This window comes from Notamacropus eugenii, chromosome 2 (genome assembly GCF_028372415.1).
Source record: "Notamacropus eugenii isolate mMacEug1 chromosome 2, mMacEug1.pri_v2, whole genome shotgun sequence".
Classification (NCBI taxonomy): domain Eukaryota; kingdom Metazoa; phylum Chordata; class Mammalia; order Diprotodontia; family Macropodidae; genus Notamacropus; species Notamacropus eugenii.
In genome coordinates, this window is record NC_092873.1 from 168,704,246 (window position 1) to 168,726,745 (window position 22,500).

The following is a 22,500-nucleotide window of genomic DNA, read 5'->3' on the forward strand; positions in this document are numbered from 1 at the left end:
CCTCCCTTTCCTTAGCCTTACTGTATCAATTATTTTCTACTTCCCTGTTTTGGAATAGAGTTCATGTTCTAATCCCATGGTTACTTTTTATTGTTTCATATATATTTGTACACTTGTAAAATAAACTATGCTGTTATTGTATAATTATAACTTCCTCTTTTCCTCGGAGGCAGAGAAACTGTATTGGTTACTAATATTATTGAAATCAATTATCCTTTCACCATTTGGCTATCAAAATTATAGGACCAAATTTTTACTAATAAAAAATCATCTGAAAATGAGAAGCAGTATGGTGAGATAGGAGGAGTTTTGTATCTGGAGTGAGAGGAGTTGGATTCCATTCTCCTTAGGAATTCTAAAAGTGAATTCCAATATATCTGGGCCTTAAATGCGAAACCCTAATTCTTTAAGGAGAATCTCAAGCTTGAAACAGAGTTTCTAACATATATGAATTTCCCTTGTCAGTTGTCTGAACCACTAGTCTGCAGCTCTTAAGGGTGTCAAAAACGCAAAAAGAGTGAAAAAAGTGGGGTATCAAAGGAAGACAGAAATAAAGGCTACTTTTTATAGTGTATATATATATGTATATTATATATAGTACATAGTATATTTATAGCCTCTATGGGGGGCTATTTTGTTGGTTACATGAGTTCATTGACAAACCTGAATCCCAGCGTCCCTTTACTTGCCTTTCTTGCTACTTTGAAACAGTGCCATCGAAGTACTGTCTGCCAATATCATGAATACAGTAAACTCTGAACAAAATATTGGTTGAATCAATGTTTGTTCAATGGATTGCCCAAAGAGCAACGTAATGTCAGAACAAGTGGTCAGCCAAAGAGAAACTGTGGGACCTCTGTGTTATGTGACATCAATGGCGTTTACTCTTTTCTCTTTCTTCTTGAAAGAACAGATTTAAAAGACGATTTTGAGAGTGAAAATTCATATAAGGTTTGCTTCCTGAGATATTGACATTAAGGTCAGCAAAAAATGATTTGCTTTCATGTGTCAACAAATTTATTATGCTGCTTTGGGGTAACTAGTAAGGTATAATCTTTTCTCTAAAATATAATTTTTCTGTATCAAAATAAATTAATTTTTGTAATGTATAAAATGTTTCCAAAAATGGCAATGCAAATCAAATATAAAAATAAGAATGACTCTTCAGAGGCCGAAAAATAGAGATGAAACAATTGTTATGGAATATTTTCACAAACAGAATTATATAACTATGAGCCATATGGGAACCAATATTTATAATATACTCAAAGAAGATCAGTCACAGGGGTTTGGAAACATTTAAATCACTATTTAAAAATAGTTCTTGTGTTCATTAATTGTATATGAATTTCCATTCTCTTTGCTATTAACTTTTAAATGAATGATATTTTTGTTAATCTCTTTATGCAATAATGTTAATGGGGAAATGATTTGCAATTTTATCAGAGAAGAATAATTTCTTCCACCAATAAATACTGAGGCTCAGCTATAACTTAGCAAATAAGTCCCAGAGCATGGATTAGTTAGTCATTTTGTTGAAACCTATGGACCAATTCTCAAAATATCTTTTAAATAATTTAAGGAAATGCTAGATTTCATTTAAAGGTTAGTGAAAATGAAAATGTATTTTTTTCATTCAAGTTCACAATTCCCCTAAAATCTATCTACTTATTCTTTCAGAGTCCATGGAACCAAAGTTAAGAACCTCTGTTTTAGAGAGTTGCTTGAGGTACACGAAGGTTAATTGACTTACCTAGTATTACATGGCAATTTTAAGAGGCAGAATTTAAATCTAGTTCTTCCAAACTCCATGTTCAGCCCTATATTCACCAGGCCATCCTGCCAATACAATCCTGGAGAGAGTATCCTTAATAAAAGCATTTAAAAGAATACTACAAGAGCTGATAATCATAATTTACATTTACATGAATTTTTGTAATTACAAAGTGCATTCCACTTAATTAGACTCTCAGAATCTCAGAATGGAAGGCACCTGTGAGATCATGCATTACAACACACTTCATTTAAAAATAAAGAAGCAAGGGTCCATCCAATACTTTATTTCATAAAATAAACCTGTGAGACAGATAATGCAAATATGGCTACTGCCATTTTACATATGGGGAAACATATTCTCAGAAGGATTAATTGATGTATTTATCTACTCTTTTTGGAAATTATTATGATCTTAATTACTTTATAACAAAATTATCTCAGTTTAATATCTTCAAATAAAATTAAATGTATAGAATGGGCTTCAAAATGTTGTAGCTTTTATTTCAGTACTTTGAAATACTTGCTTTGAATCTGAAGATCATAGTGATGTAGCAAAGAGTATAGTCCTTGCATCAGATAATAAGAATAGAGTCCCAGCAGCTCCATTCATTAGTTTTGTGATTTTTAATCAAGTATCACTGAGCCTAATTTTTCTTACCTTTAAAATGGGGAGGAGCCAAGATGGTGGAGTAGAAAGACACACGTACGCTAGCTCCGAACCCACAGCCCATAAAATATCTGTAAAAAAGATTCTGGAGCAACAAATTCTGGAGCAGCAGAAGCCACAGAACAACAGAGTGGACGAGATTTCTGTTCCAGAGAGACCTGACGCAAAAGGTCCGTCATGCCCCGGACCAGGAGCCGAGCCCAGCCCTGCCTTGGCCACGCAGCACCGAGAGGAGCAGATCCAAGTAGGCTTCAGGGATGGAATCTCCAGCAGCCGCATAAGTCCTTCCACCCACGGGCCCCAAATGTTGGTGAGAGGGTTTTCTAGGCTTGCCGAGAGGGGAGTGGGGTGCCCCCATAACTCAGGCCCCCTCGGGAGGCAGCAGCAGAGGTAGGAGCAGACAAGGGGCTCCCCAAACAGGCAGGAGCCTGGATCCATTGTTGAAAGTCTCAGTTCCCCTGATGGAACTGAGCCCGTGAGGTGGCCCTGCCCCCACCTGAGCACCTGAACTTAATCTCACACTGAATAGCAGCCCTGCCCCTGCCAAAAGCCCTGAGGCTGGGAAGCAGCATTTGAATCTCAGACCCCAAGTGCTGGCTGGGCAGGTCTGGAGGCCAAGTGGGTGTGAAGAGAATATTCTGAAGTCAAGTCACTGGCTGGGAAAATGTCCAGAAAAGGGAAAAAAAATAAGACTATAGAAGGTTACTTTCTTGGTGAACAGATATTTCTTCCCTTCCTTTCTGATGAGGAAAAACAATGCTTACCATCAGGGAAAGACACGGCAGTCAAGGTTTCTGTATCCCAGCCCACTCAATGGACTCAAGCCATGGAAGAGCTCAAAAAAGGATTTGGAAAATCAAGTTAGAGAGGTGGAGGAAAAACTGGGAAGAATAATGAGAGAGATGCAAGAAGAGCATGAAAAACAGGTAAACACCCTGCTAAAGGAGACCCAAAAAAATGCTGAAGAAAATAAAACCTTGAAAAATAGGCTAACTCAATTGACAAAAGAGGTTCAGAAAGCCAATGAGGAGAAGAATGCTTTCAAAAGCAGAATTAGCCAAATGGAAAAGGAGGTTCAAAAGCTCACTGAAGAAAATCTTTCAAAATTAGAATGGAACAGATGGAGGCCAATGACTTTGTGAGAAACCAAGAAATTACAAAACAAAACCAAAAGAATGAAAAAATGGAAGATAATGTGAAATATCTCATTGGAAAAACAACTGACCTGGAAAATAGATCCAGGAGAGACAATTTAAAAATTATGGACCTACCTGAAAGCCATGTTCAAAAAAAGAGCCTAGACATCATCTTTCATGAAATTATCAAGGAAAACTGCCCTGAGATTCTAGAACCAGAGGGCAAAATAAGTATTCAAGGAATCCACAGATCACCTCCTGAAAGAGATCCAAAAAGAGAAACTCCTAGGAACATTGTGGCCAAATTCCAGAGTTCCCAGGTCAAGGAGAAAATATTGCAAGAAGCTAGAAAGAAACAATTCAAGTATTGTGGAAATACAATCAGGATAACACAAGATCTAGCAGCCTCTACATTAAGGGATCGAAGGGCATGGAATAGGATATTCCAGAGGTCAAAGGAACTAGGACTAAAACCAAGAATCACCTACCCAGCAAAACTGAGTATAATACTTCAGGGGAAAAATTAGTCTTTCAATGAAATAGAGGATTTTCAAGCATTCTTGATGAAAAGACCAGAGCTGAAAAGAAAAGTTGACTTTCAAACACAAGAATGAAGAGAACCATGAAAAGGTGAACAGCAAAGAGAAGTCATAAGGGACTTACTAAAGTTGAACTGTTTACATTCTTACATGGAAAGACAATATTTGTAACTCTTGAAACTATTCAGTATCTGGGTACTGGGTGGGATTACACACACACACATGCACACGCACACGCACACACACATAGAGACAGAGTGCACAGAGTGAATTGAAGAGGATGGGATCATATTTTAAAAAAATGAAATCAAGCAGTGAGAGAGAAATATATTGGGAGGAGAAAGGGAGAAATAGAATGAGGCAAATTATCTCTCATGAAAGAGGCAAGCAAAAGACTTATTAGTGGAGGGAAAAAGAGGGGAGGTGAGAGAAAAACATGAAGTTTACTCTCATCAAATTTGACTAAAGGAAGAAATAAAATGCACACTCATTTTGGTATGAAAACCTATCTTACAATACAGGAAAGTGGGGGATAAGGGGATAAGCAGGGTGGGGGGGATAATGGAAGGGAGGGCATGGGGAGGAGGGAGCAATTTGAGGTCAACACTCATGGGGAGGGACAGGATCAAAAGAGAGAATAGAAGTAATGGGGGACAGGATAGGATGGAGGGAAATATAGTTAGTCTTATACAACACAACTATTATGGAAGTCATTTGCAAAACTACACAGATATGGCCTATATTGAATTGCTTGCCTTCCAAAGGGAAGGGGTGGGGAGGGAGGGATGAAGAGAAGTTGGAACTCAGAGTTTTAGGAACAACTGTCGAGTACTGTTCTTGCTACTAGGAAATAAGAAATACAGGTAAAGGGGTATAGAAAGTTATTTGGCCCTACAGGACAAAAGGGAAGATGGAGACAAGGGCAGAGAGGGATGATAGAAGAGAGAGCAGATTGGTGATAGGGGCAATTAGAATGCTCAGTGTTTTGGGGTGGGGGGAGAGGACAAAAGGGGAGAAAATTTGGAACCCAAAATTTTGTGAAAATGGATGTTAAAAGTTAAATAAATAAATATTAAAAATTAAAAAAAATAAAATGGGGATCACAATATTTGCCCTACCTATCTCACAGAATTTTTGTGAGGTTTAAATGGAATAACCTTTAGGAATATATTTTATAAGTGATTGTAGTGATGTTATTAATATGTGTAGGGGGAAAATTCCCAGCCTCAAAGAGGCAGAACTTCTCTTTCTACTTCAGAAACTCAGATCTATTTCTTTTATGTAAAGACATCATATTTCAATACTTCAAAAATGACCTAATTTCATCATTATGAGTACTTTGTCCCCTGAATCAGATTGAAATCTTCCTTGCTTTGGCTAATTGTTTCTTCCTTGGTTGTTATAATCTTCCCCCAAAAATTCATCATGGTGGCTAACCTTATGTTAATAAGCCTCACCAAACTACCCAAGTTGGTCCTTCTATGACAGACCTATAATCCGCTATCCAACTCATGTTCAAAGTCTTTCCAGAGCATGTGCTCCAGTAACACCTTTGAAAACACAGGATCACATCTATGACAAAAAGAAGATAGGAGGAGGACTCTTGTGGAGCAGCATTCTACAAAGAAAGAGATGAAATAGTTCATCACCCCTGAATCAAATTAAATCAAAACAATCCTGTTAAGCAACTTTTTTCTTATTTAGAAATTTTTAGTCTCTCTTTTGGAAAAAGAGATACATATGATTCCATCAATTTGTGTTCATCAATCAATGGAGGTATGATAAGTACATATGAAAAGTCATCAGAAAATGAGAGATGATCTAGTGAGCTAGAAAAGTCATGAATCTGGAATCAGAAGACCTCAGTTCAAATCTTGGCTTTAAAAAAAAATCATTTAATCTCTCTGGGACTCAGTTTCTTAACTGTAAAATGAAAGTTGAGGGATTGGGTAGGCTCCAGATAATCATTAAGCTTCCTTACAGATCTAAATCCTATGAAAGCTGACTTTTTTTCCAGAAGCATTTAAAATAATGTAGGTAGATTATGTATATATGCATATAAACCAATATATACACTCATACAACTATATTCCAATTTTGGAAGGTATTGTAATTTGAAATGTAAATGTTTTAAGTATGAGAGTTTTAAAATGTATGCTGATTGTAATTATTGTGCCTGGTTTCCCTAAGACTTCAGTGGCTCTGTGCTCTCATTAATGGGGATATTTCTGTTATTAGTACAGATTGGAATCTATCCATGGCTTATAGTCCTATGTGACCTCTTGTCTTTGTTCTTCCATAAACACTCCAGAGAAAGTCCCAGTGTAACTTGAGTCCTTCCCCTGCACCTTTTATTATTTTTTTTTCTTTTGGCCAGGATTGCAATACTCACCCTGCTATATCTAGCTCATCTGTCATATCTAGATCAGTGTATGACTGGTCCACTTTTTTTACCCAGGATGCATTTCCACTTGTGTGCAAGTCATCATTGCTGATTTCCTGAATCCTACTTGTACTTACTATGCACTTCTTCACTGTCTTTTATGTAACCCTAGCCTTAACTTTTTGATTTCCTCTCTGCTCATAGTGTTTCCTGATTCATTGTCATATAATATCACTAAGAGAAAATTAATCATAAACAAATGTGCTTTAATGGCAGGTAGATTCTTGAAAATGCTGAAAGTGAAGGACACTTTCCCAAATGTGATCTAGCCTACTCTTCCACTCGTTAAATCTCAGGTTCAGATGGTTGCCAATTTTATGTTCCAGTTCAGAATAAGTGTACTTATAGAATACCTTTGAAATCTGCACAGAAAATTTAAGGTTATAATTTGGAAAACATTCAATCTAGCCACTCTAGTATTGTTGTGTGGATTGTACGTAAAAATCTTTCTCAAACATACTTTTTTTTGGCCTCAGTTGTTTTGAGCTCTGTTGTTGTATCTATGAAGGCATCTTAAATGATCTTAACAAAAACACAGGAGAAAAGACATCTTGTTGTAAGAGAACCCTTACTGTTGTGCTTTGCCCTGTGTAGTCTGATGCATTTAAAAAAATCAAACAGGAAGCACAGAAAGAATTGTGTATTACACATGGTTATCAGTTTTGTAACTGAAGATGATCTGTACTGTCTGAACATGCTTGTCTATTACCTTTTGCTAGTTTCCCCAAAGATACCCTTGATCTATACAGACATTGTTCTCCTAAAGGTTTCATAAAAGTAGAAAAGTAAGTAATTTTTGTAGTTATTGATGTCTTTTTGAAGTAATAATGTCACTTATGATTTTTTTTCTGTCCTTTTTGGTCTCCTCTCCCCTTTTTTTGAAATAACTTGAAAACCACTGAATGCTCTGAAAATAGTGTTGCCTCCAGCATGTATTTTCTTGTGGACCAATTCTAGCCATTCTTTTTCAGTTCATTTTCTTGAGTGCTGCATTCGTTTCTTCAGATAGCCATTTGGTACTGAGATGCTAGGCTACATGTCTTTCCTACTATTGTTACTTATCTGAACGGATTACTATAGAAATAATGGAAGATTGGTTCCATTTCACATCCACTTGTTGCCATTTTTCCAGTCTCTTCAAGAGTTGATTTAGTTTACTTGACCTGCAGACTAGGTTTTATGCAGGCTTGGCCTCTCCACTAGTTCCACACCTTTTTTTATCTTTGGTATTGCTTCTAATTTTCCATAACCTATGTCCATAATGTTTTAGAAATAGTTTACATTCTAAAGCACTGTTTCTCTTCATTCCCATACTTTTTTTTTTCCTATTTAAGAAGGTGATCAATCTTTCTTGGTTAAAACAGTCTTTGTGTTGTTTTCTTTTAACCTTCAGATGGTTAGGATTGCTTTTATAATAACTGAAGTTTTCTAATAAATGAAAATAACCAGAGGCAATACTTTCAACTTTTATCCATTTCCCACTTTTTTTACAATCAATAACTTACCTAAATAGATTGAGCTGATACTTTTGTAATTGAATATAGGATTGTTTTGTAATATTTATCCTCTCTCCTCATTTGTTGCTAATGTTGATGTTTGATTTAGTGAATGATCTGATGGTGGACAGATGATTTTAAAAAGGAGTTTCATGATAATCATTCACTTTCTATTAGTTAGTATATCCTTGATTTCACTTGTGAGGGTATTCAGTCCTTGTCAGGTCCAATGTTTTTCAATTATCTTGTTCATTCATAAAATTCATTATGTTCATTCATAATATAAGACTATCGGGCTTCAGAGACATTTATGAATCTTCAGTTACTTTCATTTATTAAGTCTAGTTCATACTTTCCCCTATATGCATTTTCCATTGTTTTCTTCTTTGACCATTTTGTATTAAAGTCAATAAATATTAATGTATAAGTTAATTGTCATGGAGGAGCTTATCAAATTCTTTGCAGAGCTTATCTGCTTCTTCACATTCAATATGTGTTGGCATATAAAATCCAAATATCTTTATGATCATTCTGTTGCTTATGTTCATTGTCAGTCATGTAAAGCCATATGGCTAGTTATCTCATGGGATGATCTTTCTTATCTATCTTTCCCTCACACAAAGAAAACAATTCTGCCAATTCTAGATTTTGACTCAGAATTGCAATTATGGGCCACTATTTCATTGAAGTATAAAATCTTTATGTTTTCTGATCAGTATGCATATGTATCTCTTTCCCTAGTGTTATAATTTTTTTCTTACTCTTGGACATCATGACCCTGTTGACTTCAAGATATCATAAGCAATTTAGGTGAGCATGGAAAGATTGCCTGTTAGATCTGTTGATAGTGGAAAAGTTCATTACCAAACAAGAAATAGAGAGGTTCATGGGAGGCAAAATGGATATTTTAATTATTTTTACATTACAAAATTTTTGCGTAAATCAATGAAAAAATAAAAAGAAAAGCAGAAAATTGGGAAAATTCTAGCTACTTTCTCTGATACAGATCTCATTTCTCAAATATATAGGGAACCAAGACAAATTTATAAAAAATAAGAACCATTCCTAAATTCATAGTCAAAGCATGCAAATAGGCAGTTTTAAGAAAAAGAAAACAAAGCTGTCAATAGTCATATAAAATGCTCTGAATCACAAATATCTAAATTTAATTAATTAATCTAATAATAATAAATAATAAATAAATTTAATTAATTTAATAAATTAATTAATCTAGTAATTAAAGAAATTAAAATTAAAACAACTTTGAATTACCTTCTCGCACTCATCAGATTGGGTAAGATAACATGAAAAGAAAATTATAAATGCTGGAGTGGACATGGGAAAATAGGTATATTAATGTGTTATTGGGAAAGCTATGAATTGGTCTGACCATTTTGGGAAATAATTTAGAAGCAAATCCAAGGTCTATACCCCAAATAGATCAAAGAAAAATCAAAAGGACCAAAATACATAAAAATATTTATAGCATCTTTTAAAAAATTTGTGGTAGCAAAGAATTGGATATCGAAAGAAAGCCCAACAATTAGGGAATGGATTAATAAATTATGGTATAAAGTTGTGATGGAATGCTATTGTGCTTTAATAAATAATTAAGAGTGTACTTTGAGAAAAAAGCTGGAAAGACTTATATGAACTTGTTCAAAGTAAAATGAACACAACCAGGAGAATATTGTATACAATGAATGCAATATTAAAGAGATAATGAACTGTAACAGCCATCTGTAAAAGATCCCTTCAATGATCCATGACAGTTCCAAAGAAATCATGCTATAAAGAGCTATGCACCTTCACATAGAAAACTGATGAAATCAGGGTGAAAATTAAAGCATCTTTTTCTTTTTCTCTATTTTTTAAAAAATGTAGCTAATGTAAAAACAAAACAAAGCAAAAAAGAGGCATCTCAGATGTTGTCAGGTTCAGTCAATAAGTGAGTAAGAATTCCCTCTACAACGTCTCCAACTAGTGGTCATCATCTTTTGAAACTGAGCAGTGAAGAAGCATTCTTTTCCTCTCAAGGCAGCCCATTCCACTTTTGAAAACTTGAATGTCAAGAAACACTTTCCCCTCTCCCTTTTATATCAAGTTGAAATCTGTCTCTTTACTACATCCAATAATTTCTCCTAGTCTTGCCTTTCCAGACCAAGCAGAACAAAATCTACTTGAAATGCTAAACAAATACATGAACGCAAGTGCCATGTCCCCCATGCCATTGCTTTTAAAGCTAAACATCCTCAGTTCTTTCAATAGATCATCATATAACAGTAACTTTGGATCCTTTTCCATTCTTTCCTCCCTTTCTGCCTACTGTACAGCTTTTTAAAGTCCTTCCTAAAATATGGTGCCTGAAATGGACATGATAATCCAGATGTGATTTTGCCAGGGAATAGTATAGCAAGAACACCATCTCTTTAGTTCGGTGTTATTCTTCTCAATGGAACCTAAGATCAGATTAGCCTTTTGGATGACTACATGATTGATTTATGGCCTTTATGGCCTAAAATACCATTAAAATCCCAACTCTTTTTCATATGAACTATTGCTTTGCCACTCATTTAGAATCTTATACTAATAAATTAATTTTTCTAACCTACATTTCAAACTTCTCATCTCTTATATATAGATCAATGTTCTAGTCTATAAATATAATTTTTCATTTTGAAAACTGTCCATCAATAGCTATCTTTCCTTTTATTACCTAGAAATTTGTTAAGCATGTTATCTATTTCTTTATTCAAGAAACTGATTAGATGATAAATAGTGTAGGGTCAAGGACAAATCCCACTAGAAACTTCCTTCAAATGTGAAATCAAACCCTTAATGATAACTCTTTGATTCAACTCTTTCAACCATTCCTAAAGCCACTGACTTAGAATTAATTTGTAGCTTTTAAATCTCCATCTTGCCCAGAAGAATAAAATGAGAGTAATTATTAAATATTTTGCTAAAATAAAGATAAACATTATCTACAACATTTCCCTCATCAAAATCTAGTATGTCAATGCTTTAATGTATCTATGATTTCCCCAACATAATTTCTTCCACTTATGGTACAAATTACATCCTATTACTGTTTTTCTATCCTTTGGGACAATTGTCCATATTAAGGGGTTTATGATCTGATGATCCTATGATACTTCTGTGGATTCTGCATAGGAAATCAACATAGCCTACTAGCGACCCTTCACTGGATCTCTTGATTCATATATGTATACAAATGACACATTTAGGGTGTCCATTGGTTAATCATTTTTCCCCTACATTGCTAGTCTACTTTCCTTTCTAGTCACATATCTCTTTGATGATATGTTTCATCACTTCATGCACACCATTGTACTCTACATTCTCCTTTCTGTGATCCACAGCTATAATTCTTCAGAGGTCATGCTATTCCATTATTCACAACCAAACAGCATTCCTGAATGCTACACACACACACACACACACACACACACACACACACACACACACACACACACACACATATATATAAAATCTTTAAAAGATGGACCCTTATTTCAAGGAGAAGCTTGGAGTAATTAAAAGCATCATACAATTCCTAAAAAGGAATTCATCATGCTTCTCTTTTGTTCCTTAAAGTCTGGGTCTTGAGTCAGGAAAACTCATCATCCTGAGTTCAGAACTGGCCTCAGGCACTTACTAGTTGTGTGATCCTAAGCAAGACATTTAACCTTGTTTGCCTCAGTTTCCTCATCTGTAAAATGAACTGGAAAAGGAAAAGGTTAACCGCTCCACTGTCTTTGCCAAGACAATCACAAATGGGGTCGCAAAGAGTTGGACATGACTGGAAAATGACTTAAAAACAGGCTGAGATATTTTAGTTTAGGAAGTTACAGGTCTGGTGGGTAAAATCATAGAGGAGTGGTCTGGTATCCTTTCCAGGTAAGTTGAAATATGTGGCAGCATGATGGATGGCAAGAAGACCGAGAGTTAAGGAAAAGATAGATGGAAACAGGGCTAGCTATAGTGTGAGGCAACCACTAATTAGGAGAGAAGGATTCTGGGTTAGAGGTAGGCTTCTCAGAGATTAAGGGGTTAAGCCCTCAAGGTTCAATGTTTGGTCCAGGAAACATTTTGACTGATGAGGAGATGGTGGAAGAGTAAAGGTTCAGTTCATTGTCCACCTGTGTAGTCTTTTAAATATATATAAATTATTTGACTCTATAGATTTTATATTTGCATATCATAGTCTGGACAATATGCCCTCTTCAGCTCCTTGTTATTTTTTTTTTTTGTCAGTGGAATATCCACAGAGTTCCTTTGAATGATTATAATTTCATTTAGAAAACTTGGCAGTGTTCCAGGACTTGAAATCCACACAATCACATTGGCAAAATGAGGCATTTTGAAGACCTCACCTTCTTATATTCAGACCTAGTGTTGAGTATTATCCATGATAGTGGCCAACACGTTTGGCAATAGAAATGCTCTTGTCTTATACTTTTTAGTAGTCGGAGGGTCACTAAAGTTATCTCATCACATCTTTCAAGGAATTTTGCATTGCTAAAATGCAAAACATGTGCTCGACATGTGTGTGTTTGTAGATGTTTTAAGGTAGTATTTTACTCTTGTACTTTTCAGTCAATTGTACAATCACAGAGAAGCCAGAAAATGAGTCTAACAAACCTGGCAAAAGGAAGAAAGATGAAAAGAAAGAAAAATAAAGGTCATGAAGTCAATTTGTTATAACTAATTCTTAGTCAAGCCTTGCTGACTCTTTTTAATTACTACTTCATTTTACACTGCTTCCATAATCTACCTTTACAAATATCTTTTGAAGAATTTTATATTCTCCAATAAAATAGTGAATACATTGGACTCTTTCCTCTTCTAGTCATTTAATAATCTTTGGTATTTGGAGACATGAGTAAAAGAAACACTCTCTTTCACAAAATAATAATTTTTTTTCTAAATGAGAGTTTAGCTAGTGTATTATTACATCACTTATAATACATTTCATTGATTTCTAGAGAAACAAAATCATTCAACTGTAGAGTAATTATGGTTATAGCTCCTAGCTTGTATTTAGATTGTATTTGTATTTAGATTGCATTTTATTTAGATCAATGTGTGTTATATGTGAAGTCAGCAAACATTTATTAAGCAACCACTGTGTGCAAAGTGCTATGTTAACTACTGAGGATAGAAAGGAAAAGCACAGATGACCAGGCAGAAGTGTACACACACACACACACACACACACACACACACACACACACACACACACACACACACACTGCATACTCTCAATAACTCATAGTGTAATGTGAGCCATAGAATACAAACAACTACAGTATGTACAAGTAAGATATATATATATATATATATATATATGCAAATTGGACATGATCATAGGAGGAATGCACTAATATTAATGGGAATTGAAAAGGGCATTTAGCAAAACACGAGATTTTAGCTGTCACTTGAGGGAAGCCAAGAAACAGAGGTGAGAAGCAAGAGGAATCCAGGAATGAAGAACAACCAGGGAAAATGTACTGAATTGGGAGCTAGGTTATCATGTGTGGGGAATAGCCGAGAGGTCAAAGTAACTGGATTGCAGAGTGCGTAGAGAGGATAAGGCATGTTAATCAGACAGTGAGTATAAAACTTGAAAGTATGGCCAGCTCCAACAATGGAGGCCTTTGATTTCTGCTGTTGAGATTTATATGCCCTTTAGATAGAACAGAAATGGCTTTAAGCATGGGAAATATTACAAGGTTTTAGATCTAGTTAACTTATAGACTGTTGCTTCCGATTGTTTCCTCAAACACATGGCTTTTTTTTAGAGCACTAAATAATCTGGAAGTGCAAATGTACATATGTTTTCCCAATCTCTCCATTTCCAGGTTGATCTTTCAGAAATGGTGAGAGGAAGAGGAAGAGAGTGGTGCACACCTCAGGGGGCACTAATGCTAGCACTAATTCTAGACAGTTATAGAAACATCAAACATGTCAATAATACAGGATTTAAATAGCTATGGGGGTGTCTTTGATCTCTGGTTGAGTGACTCCTTTGCCATATTTGGTGCTCCCATTCTGAGATATTGTCTTCATCAGTATACTTCCCAAGAGAGCACCTGCCTAAGAGTAAGTGAAATCTGGCCAAATATCTTCCTCTCAGATGCATTACAAGGAGCCATGGGAGCCAGTTTTGTACATTGAGTTCTTTCCTTGTAGGATTGTCTTTACTTTCTGACACAAGATGCAAGCAGAGCTAGTTTTTATGGAAATGCAGGGGCTGTTTTTGCATTAACTAGGTTCTACAATTTGGCCTTTTGATCACCTTATCGTTCATTATCACCCTTCCACAAAAAAAAAAAAAAATGGTCTGGGAGAAGTACAGTTAAGTTAGATATTCATCAAATAGCTCTGGTTAGAGGTTGCTGGGAATGAGCTGAAACAAAAAGTTAAAATTAGTCATATCTGTGGCTTGTGCTCTCCATCTTTAATCACCACAGGCAAATATTATTAGTTTTCTTGGTTGTTGCGTATTCCCCTGGGAATGGGGAACTTTTTAATAAATATTCATTCAGATTTTCCTAATATTGGTGCACTTGGCAGTGAACTAAATAACTGTTTCAGGTTAAGGACCCATTTAAGGTCCTGTGGAAACAGTGGTGGCTAAAAGAGAAAAGCATCAGAGAACTATAAGAAGGGAACCCATGGACCCTATTTTCCCACATATTCATTTCACAGAAATGAGAAATGAGAGAACTGAGACACAGGGAAGTTGTTATTTGGTCAACACTATACAGGTAGGTCATCAGAGACTATGCTTGAATTCAGGTCTTCTGACTGCAGAGTCAGTTCTCTTTAACCTTGTGCTTCCTGCATGGCATGAAAGATTCAATAAACATCTGAGAATGAGTGTAGTCCCCATGTCAGCTTCAGGGACTTGTGATTTTATCTGTGAGAATTTCTTTTTTTGACCAATGAAGATTACAAACTCTGTATACTAAAAGAATATTTAATGAACTGATTTGGCCAAAAAAAAATCTAATGCCTGGCAACCAAACCTTGAGAAATGTATCCCTGAAATTAGTCAGTCTAGTCCTCTGACAATAGCCAGAGTCTGTCCCTGAACCCTTATTTGAAGTCTTTCCAGCTTGGCAGGATCTGCCATCTCTTGTGCCTGTGGCACAAGAATCCAGCATTATCTTTATCCCATGATGAGGCATTTGACGATTGATGAGAGTAAATGGCTTGGATTTCCTGGAGGTCATTTAACTTTGCTTTATCCACTATTAACATCTGGACCCAGACACATCCCATAATAGAGACCATTCATTTTGTAAGTTTCGTGCTATTTGTCAAGAGTAAATAAGGAGAGAGTGGGTCAGTAGATGATAACAAATATATCATTGCTATTGGAAAAAACAAATCAAGATGCATATGGACAAGACTGAAGACGGGTCGATAGTATAATTATATAAAATAACACAATAATTAATTTGATATTCATTTCGTAAATATTCATTATGGACTTGACATTATACTAGGCAAATGTACTGAGAGAGACAAAAAAAGATATAGAGGATATGAGTGGTACCTTCTGGGGGAGGGGTAGGAGGAAGGCATTTCTACAAGAAAAAAATTTAAATCAAAACAAAACAACAAAAAGCATAGTGCAATAAAAAATAATGCCAAAAAAAGAGTTACGGGATAGGAGTTTAAATCCTGCTAATATCTATATGACCTTTGAATAGTTTACTTCATTTCTGAAGATTTCAGTTTCTTCTTCTCTACCATGTAGATATTAGACTGGATTCCATCATAGTTCCCTTTAAGATCTAAATATATGTTCTTACACATCAGAATTTTGTGCTAAATTTTTTTTCTTGAGAGAGCTAAACTGTTATAGGAACTGATGAGAAAAGTGAATTTAATTCAATTCAGCAAGTATATATTGAGCATCTAGATTATGGAGAACTGCTGTTAGGTAAAGGCTTAAAGGAGAAGAGATTTAAATTTTAAAGAAATGTGGAATTTGTTTCTGTGAAGAGCAAATTGACAGAGTTATTAATGAATCTTCCATGTGTGAAGGACTGAACTGTTTGAAGTAAGTCTGTGCTGGGATGTAGTAAGACATGAGGTTGAATAGTTAAGTTAAAGTTGAGCCCACTAATGAAGTTTGGAATTGATTAGAAAAACAAAAGGGAGACATTCCTAAGTTTGTAAGCAAGGAAGACAGTGGATCTTCAGAATGGGGTGAGATAAAAGGCCAGCTTAAGCATTAGCTTTGCTCAATACAGTGGGTAGCTTATAAAGAACATGCTTCTCTCACTCTGCTGAAGACTAGAGAACTTCATCTTACCTAAATCCATCCTAAATATGGTTTCATAGCAACACTTCTTCACAAATGACAGTTAACATTTCATTCAATCCTTTTTCTCTCTCTTTCTCTCCCTTTCTCTCTCTCCCCCTCGTCCTCTTCCTTTCTTTTTTCTTTCTCTTTCTTTCTTTCTTCCTTCCTTCCTTCCTTTTTCTTCTCTTCCAAGAATTACAGAAAAAATAAAAGAAAACCATACATAGATATACATTAAAAGCAAAATTATAAAGTTTTAAGAAGCAGTTAAAAATTACAAGGGCAGCAATCCTGACCTACAACAAAGAAAAAAAAGTGGAACTAGTCTGAGTTTTCTTAGATAACTTTATATTAATCCATTCTTTTAATAATTTCTCCCAAGAAATTCCATTTTCATTCCAGCTGAGAGGGTTCCCTCAGAACTACGGAGTGTGAGAGCTTAAGGCTCCAAAGAAATCGTTAAATTTAAAAATGTAGAAACTGAGGCCCTGGGAGGGTGTGACTCATCCAAGGTCACTCAACTAGTAAATGACACCTCTCCTTTTCCAGATTAGTGCCTTTTTCATTCTTCATCGCTTTTTGATCTGGTAGGATCTAGAGAGGTAGAATAGTATTAATTGGCCTATTGGGTCTATCTGTATGGGCTTAGATAAGTCTCATTTGCATCTTGTGGAAAATTTCAGGCTATCAGTCTCCATTCAAAGAAAATGTATGCTTCAAGCAGGAAAGTCATCTTAGGTCATTTTCTCACAGTTCTATTTTATGTTTTAATTTGCTATCTCCAAACTTTCAGCAAAAGCCACAGTTATGTGAAAGAAAAATGTCTAGTGATCTTTCTCTTTCTTTGAATTTTTACAGCAATTATGAATATATTAAGGTTCCTATGCAGAAATTAAAATTTAGCAGGTTAATTCATGTAAAATTGGTAAACTGGCCAAGTAGAGCTTGACTTCCTCTTCTGTTTTGACTTCTGTGACAATATTCTCCTGACCCTCTTTTCTCACTCTTTTGAGTTTATTTGTCTTTGATTCTTCTTTCTTCTGTCACTTAGCCTTTAATTATGAATATGCCACAAATCTCAGAAGTTGAGTCTGAGTTCTTTTTTTCCTATAATAATGTCTTCTATTTTTTTTTTTTTTGATTCCTCATAACACCTTGTACAATGAGATAATGGAAAGTATTGGATTGGAAGACACAGGAACTAGATTTTAATCCTGGCTTTGCTATATACTATCCATTTGACCTCAAGCAATGAGATTAACTTTACTAAGCTTCAATTTCCTCATTTGCATGATCAAAAAGTTAGACTAGGTGACTTCTGAGACTTCTTCTAGTTCTGCATTTATGAATATATCTAAATCATAATTCTGAGCTCATAATATATACTAATAAATATTGATAGAAAGAAGGAAGAAGGAAGAAAGGAAAGAAGGAAAGAAGTAAGAGAGAGAGGAAAGAAGGGAGGTAGAAAGGAAGAAAGAAAAGGAAAGAAAGGAAGAAAGTGGACTCCCAAAGCAAGGGAATAGGCTAAAAGGTTTAGCCATAGGAGTGAGAGACACAGAATATGGTGTTGGGGGTGGGTAGGTAGAGAATGAGAAGTGTGTCCAAAACCAGTTCCAATCTATTACACCACAATGACGCAAACATAAATGTGATGGCTGGGGAATGAAAAGACCCACCATGACCAGGGGGACTCAATTCTTCCTCCCCCTTTTCCTAGTGCCCCCAAACTGTCTCATAATTTCCTTACAAGGGTAGGGTGGCTTACCATCACTGGAGAATGTCCTATCCCCTTTTTTTTTTTCTATCCACTCATGTTCTCTATTGGCAGGGGCAGTTCCAGAATCCATTCAGGATGGCTACATGATTGGAAGATTTGCCCGCACTGGTGGCACCATCTCCACCCCTGCTCCCCTTTTCCCCTCTTGATTTCAGTTGCTAGACTACTCATATCCTCATAGCTTCTTACCTTCTTTATTTTAAATTTTAAAATAAAATAGTCTTATTTTCCCTTACTCTCTTCCACATTCTTTTTGACAGCTACCTCCTTTCTGCTTCCTGAGAATTTTTCCCATCTGGGAATTTTCCCTCTCTTTACCCCATTCCTAGAGCACTCTTCTTCCTCATCTGTGCCTTCTAGCTTCCTTGGCTTCCTTCAGGTCTCAGCCAAAATCTCACTTTTTGTGAGAAGCCTTTTCCAGTCCTTAATTTTAGTGCCTTTCCTCTGACACTAACCCTATTTTATCCTGCACTGATTTTGTTTGTACATATGCATTTTCATGTTGTCTTCTCCCTTAGATTGTGAATTTCTTTAGAGCAGGGACTTTTTTTGTCTTTCTTTGTATCTTCAACACTTAGCACAGTGCTTAGCACATAGTAGACACTTTATAAATTTTAGTTGACTTGATATGTACATATAAATATGCATATATATTTATGCATATATACATATAAATGATAGTTTACTTGATATATATATTATACATACATATATATTCAAAAAATATATACATATATTATATGTTTGTACTAGATGACTATAACATGCCTATTGTATTCCATCAACAGAGGCTTGGGCACAAAGCAAGTTGGGGGGAGCCATAAGGATGTATGCTGGATGGGTGGCTTTCTCAACATTCCCCTCGAGTCTATGATCTTAGCTTTAATTTGGGATAGACTCCTCAAAATTCCCTGTACTTTAAAGCGAGGGAAGAAGGAGGAAGCTATATCAAGTATGAGACATCATGGAATAGCTAAAGGAGGAGTCATCCAAGCTGCTGAGAGCTCTAAGGGGTCACCAAAAACTGAGTGATAGAAGAGATGATCTGATTATTCCTTGAGCAGGCAAACCATTCATTGTTGATCAATCTGGGAAGCAAGAAACTAACAACTTTTTCTTTCCCTTTTCTCCCTCTCCAGTTTCAGTTTTACTTAAGTTCTCCTGTCATACTTCCATCCATCCTAAACAAACATGACAAAAATGATTTGGATTCTGGAAGTTTTAGAATATTCCTAATTTAAAAAAAATATTTCGTATTTTCACTTTGCACAACACATTAGACTATAAGTTCCTTAAAGGCAGGGATGATCTTTTGTTTTTTCTTGTGCAACCAGAGCTTAGGACAATGTCTGGCACATAGTAGGCATTGAATAATTGTTTGTTGATTGATTTCACTTCTAAACCTTAAAAAAAGATATAAGAAAAACCTTGCTCTTTGATGTATAATGTACATATATACAGATAATTTAAAAGAGAGAGGAGAGTGGGGATTTAACTTTTTGGAACATGGAACACAAATTTGTTCAGCCTACCTGAACTGGTGAATGAAGTGAGAGGGACAAAACCCAGGTTGTAGAATTTAACTTTTGTATTCTTTGCTAAGGAACCCCTGAACACATCCTCTTTTTTGGAGAAGGAGACAGTGTGCCAGAATCAGCAAACTGTAAATAAATAAAACTACCCCTCCATGAGAATGACTTTTCTGCTCTATTTAAAAGCCTCACTAGCTAGAGGAAGAGATGTTTTGCAAGTAGAACAGCCTAGCAGTAAAGGAAGGCAAGAGTGTACTTGTGTCATTGGCAAAGAAGAGCTACCATATCAAAATTGTAATGTTAGCTGGGTCTAAGATGACTCACAAGTCTCACTTACATGATTAGATGTATAATTCAATAAATGTTTATTAAGTGCGCTCTATGTATCACAATTGTTCCTCCCTTTAAGGACCTTACATTCTTTTCATGTTGGGGGGAGGGATATAATGTGTAAACAAAACAGCAAATACAAAATAATTTAAGGAGGAAGAGAGTAGTAACAATTAAGAAGATGAAGAAAGTATTCCTGTAGGAGATGGCACCTGAAATCAGCCTTGCGGCTAAGCATTCTAAGAAGTAAAGGGTATGAATAGGCAATTTTCAGAGGAAGAAATTAAAGCTATAGTTATATGAATAATCTATCACTATTGATTAGAGAGATGCAAATCAAAACAACTCTGAGATATCGTATCACACCTATCAGATTGGCTAACATGACAAAACAGGAAGATGATAAATGTTGGAGAAGATATAGGAGAGTTGGAACTCTAATTCATTGTTGGTGGAGCTGTGAGCTGATCCATCCATTCTGGAGAACAATTTGGAACTATGTTCAAACGGTTATAAAAATGTGCCTTTGACCCAGCAATATTGCTTCTAGGGCTGTGTTACAAAGAGAGATCATAAAAATGAGAAAAGGTCCCACATGTACAAAAATATTTATAGCAGCCTGCTTTGTGGTGGCCAAGAACTGGAAATTGAGGGGCCGCTCATCAATTAAGGAACGACTAAACAACTTGTGGTATATGAATGTAATGGAATACTATTGTGCTATAAGAAATAATGTACAAGAGGACTTCAGAGAGGCCTGGTAGGACTTCTATGAATTGATGCTGAGTGAAATGAGCAGAACCAGGAGAACATTGGACACAGTAACAGCCACAGTGAACAAGGACTGTTTCTGATAGACTTAGCCCTTCACAGCAATGCAAGGGCCTAAAACATTCCCAAATCTTGAGGCAAAATGCCATCCATATTCAGAGGAAGAACTGTGGAATTGGAACATAGAATGAAGCAGAGTATCTTCTCATGTGTTATGTTTTGGTTTGTTTTTTTCTCATGGTTTCTCTAATTCATTTTAATCCTTCTCTGCAACTTGACTAATGTGAAAATGTGGCTAATAAGAATGTATATGTAGAACCTGTATAAGATTGCATGCCATCTTGGGGAGGGAGGGGTAGAAAAATGTAAGACTTGTGGAAGTGATTGTAGAAAACTGAAAACAAATAAATTAATTTAAAAAAAGAAGTGAAGGGGAAAATATGTATTCTAATCACTCTATTAAGATGCAGAGGTAATAGTTTGAATGCTGAGTATACCAAGTTTGAGGAAATATAGTAAATATGTTTTCCTGGAAAATGTAGAGGTAAAAGAGAGCAATGTGAAATGTTTACCAAAGTAAAGTGTTTTGTATGTGGATTTTTGAGCAGATCAGTGGTGAGATGAACACATGTGTAATATAAGAACATATGGACATCTACAAAGAGATTATATTGGAGAAGAGAGAAACTAGAAGCAAAGATAATACCTAGGAAGTTATTGTGATTTTTCTGGTTATGGTTAAAGTAGAAATGACAAGACACGCAGCTATTTGGATATGAACAGTGATGGAGAGAATAAAGGATAAGTTCAAGACTGTAAAGTTGAGAAATTGGAAGAATGGTAAAATCTTCAAAAGAAATAGTGAAAATTATAGGAAGGCCAGGTACTGGGGAAAATAATGAGTTGTGTTTTGGACATGTGGTGCTTGAGGTGTTTATGGACTATCTAAGTACGTGTCTCTAGCAGGTAATTGGTAATGTGAGACTATTATTTTAGAGGACAAAGTAAGGCTTGGCCCATCCCAAGTCATCTGTAGAAATGATGACTAAAATCGTGAGGGTTGCTGAGAACATTGAGAGTGTAGTGAGAGGGAAAAAAAGACCCTTGGGCACAGTATTGGGGGACATCTATGATCTGGAGATGAAAGATTAATGGTGATTTAGCAAAGGAGTCAGAGAATTGAGAGATGGCAATATCACAAAAGGCAAAGGGGGTGGGGAGAGAACTCACAGGAGGGTTTGGTTAACAGTGTCAAAAGGTACATCAAGGTCATGGATGATAAAGACTGAGAAAAGAACACCAGATTTAGCAATGATAATCTTGGTTTATTAGCATTTGAGAGAATTATTTCAGGTAAATGGTGGGGATAGGAGCTATATTGAAAGGGTCTGAAAAGTGACTAAGAGGTTAGTAAGTGGATAATTGGATTTTTTTTCTAGTGGTTTAGAAATGAAAAGAGAAAAGATAAAGGATAAGAGTTTGAATGATTATGAGGATCAAGAGAAAGGTCTTTTTTTTAAGGAAGGAGCAAACTGGACATATGTTTAAACACAGAGGAAAACATTAATAAATAAGAAAAGAGATAAATAGATAATTAAAGACCCATTGTAACAACAATAGCTAGCATTCATACAAGGCTTACCATGTGCCAGGTACTGTGCTAAACACTTTTCAGTTATTATCTCA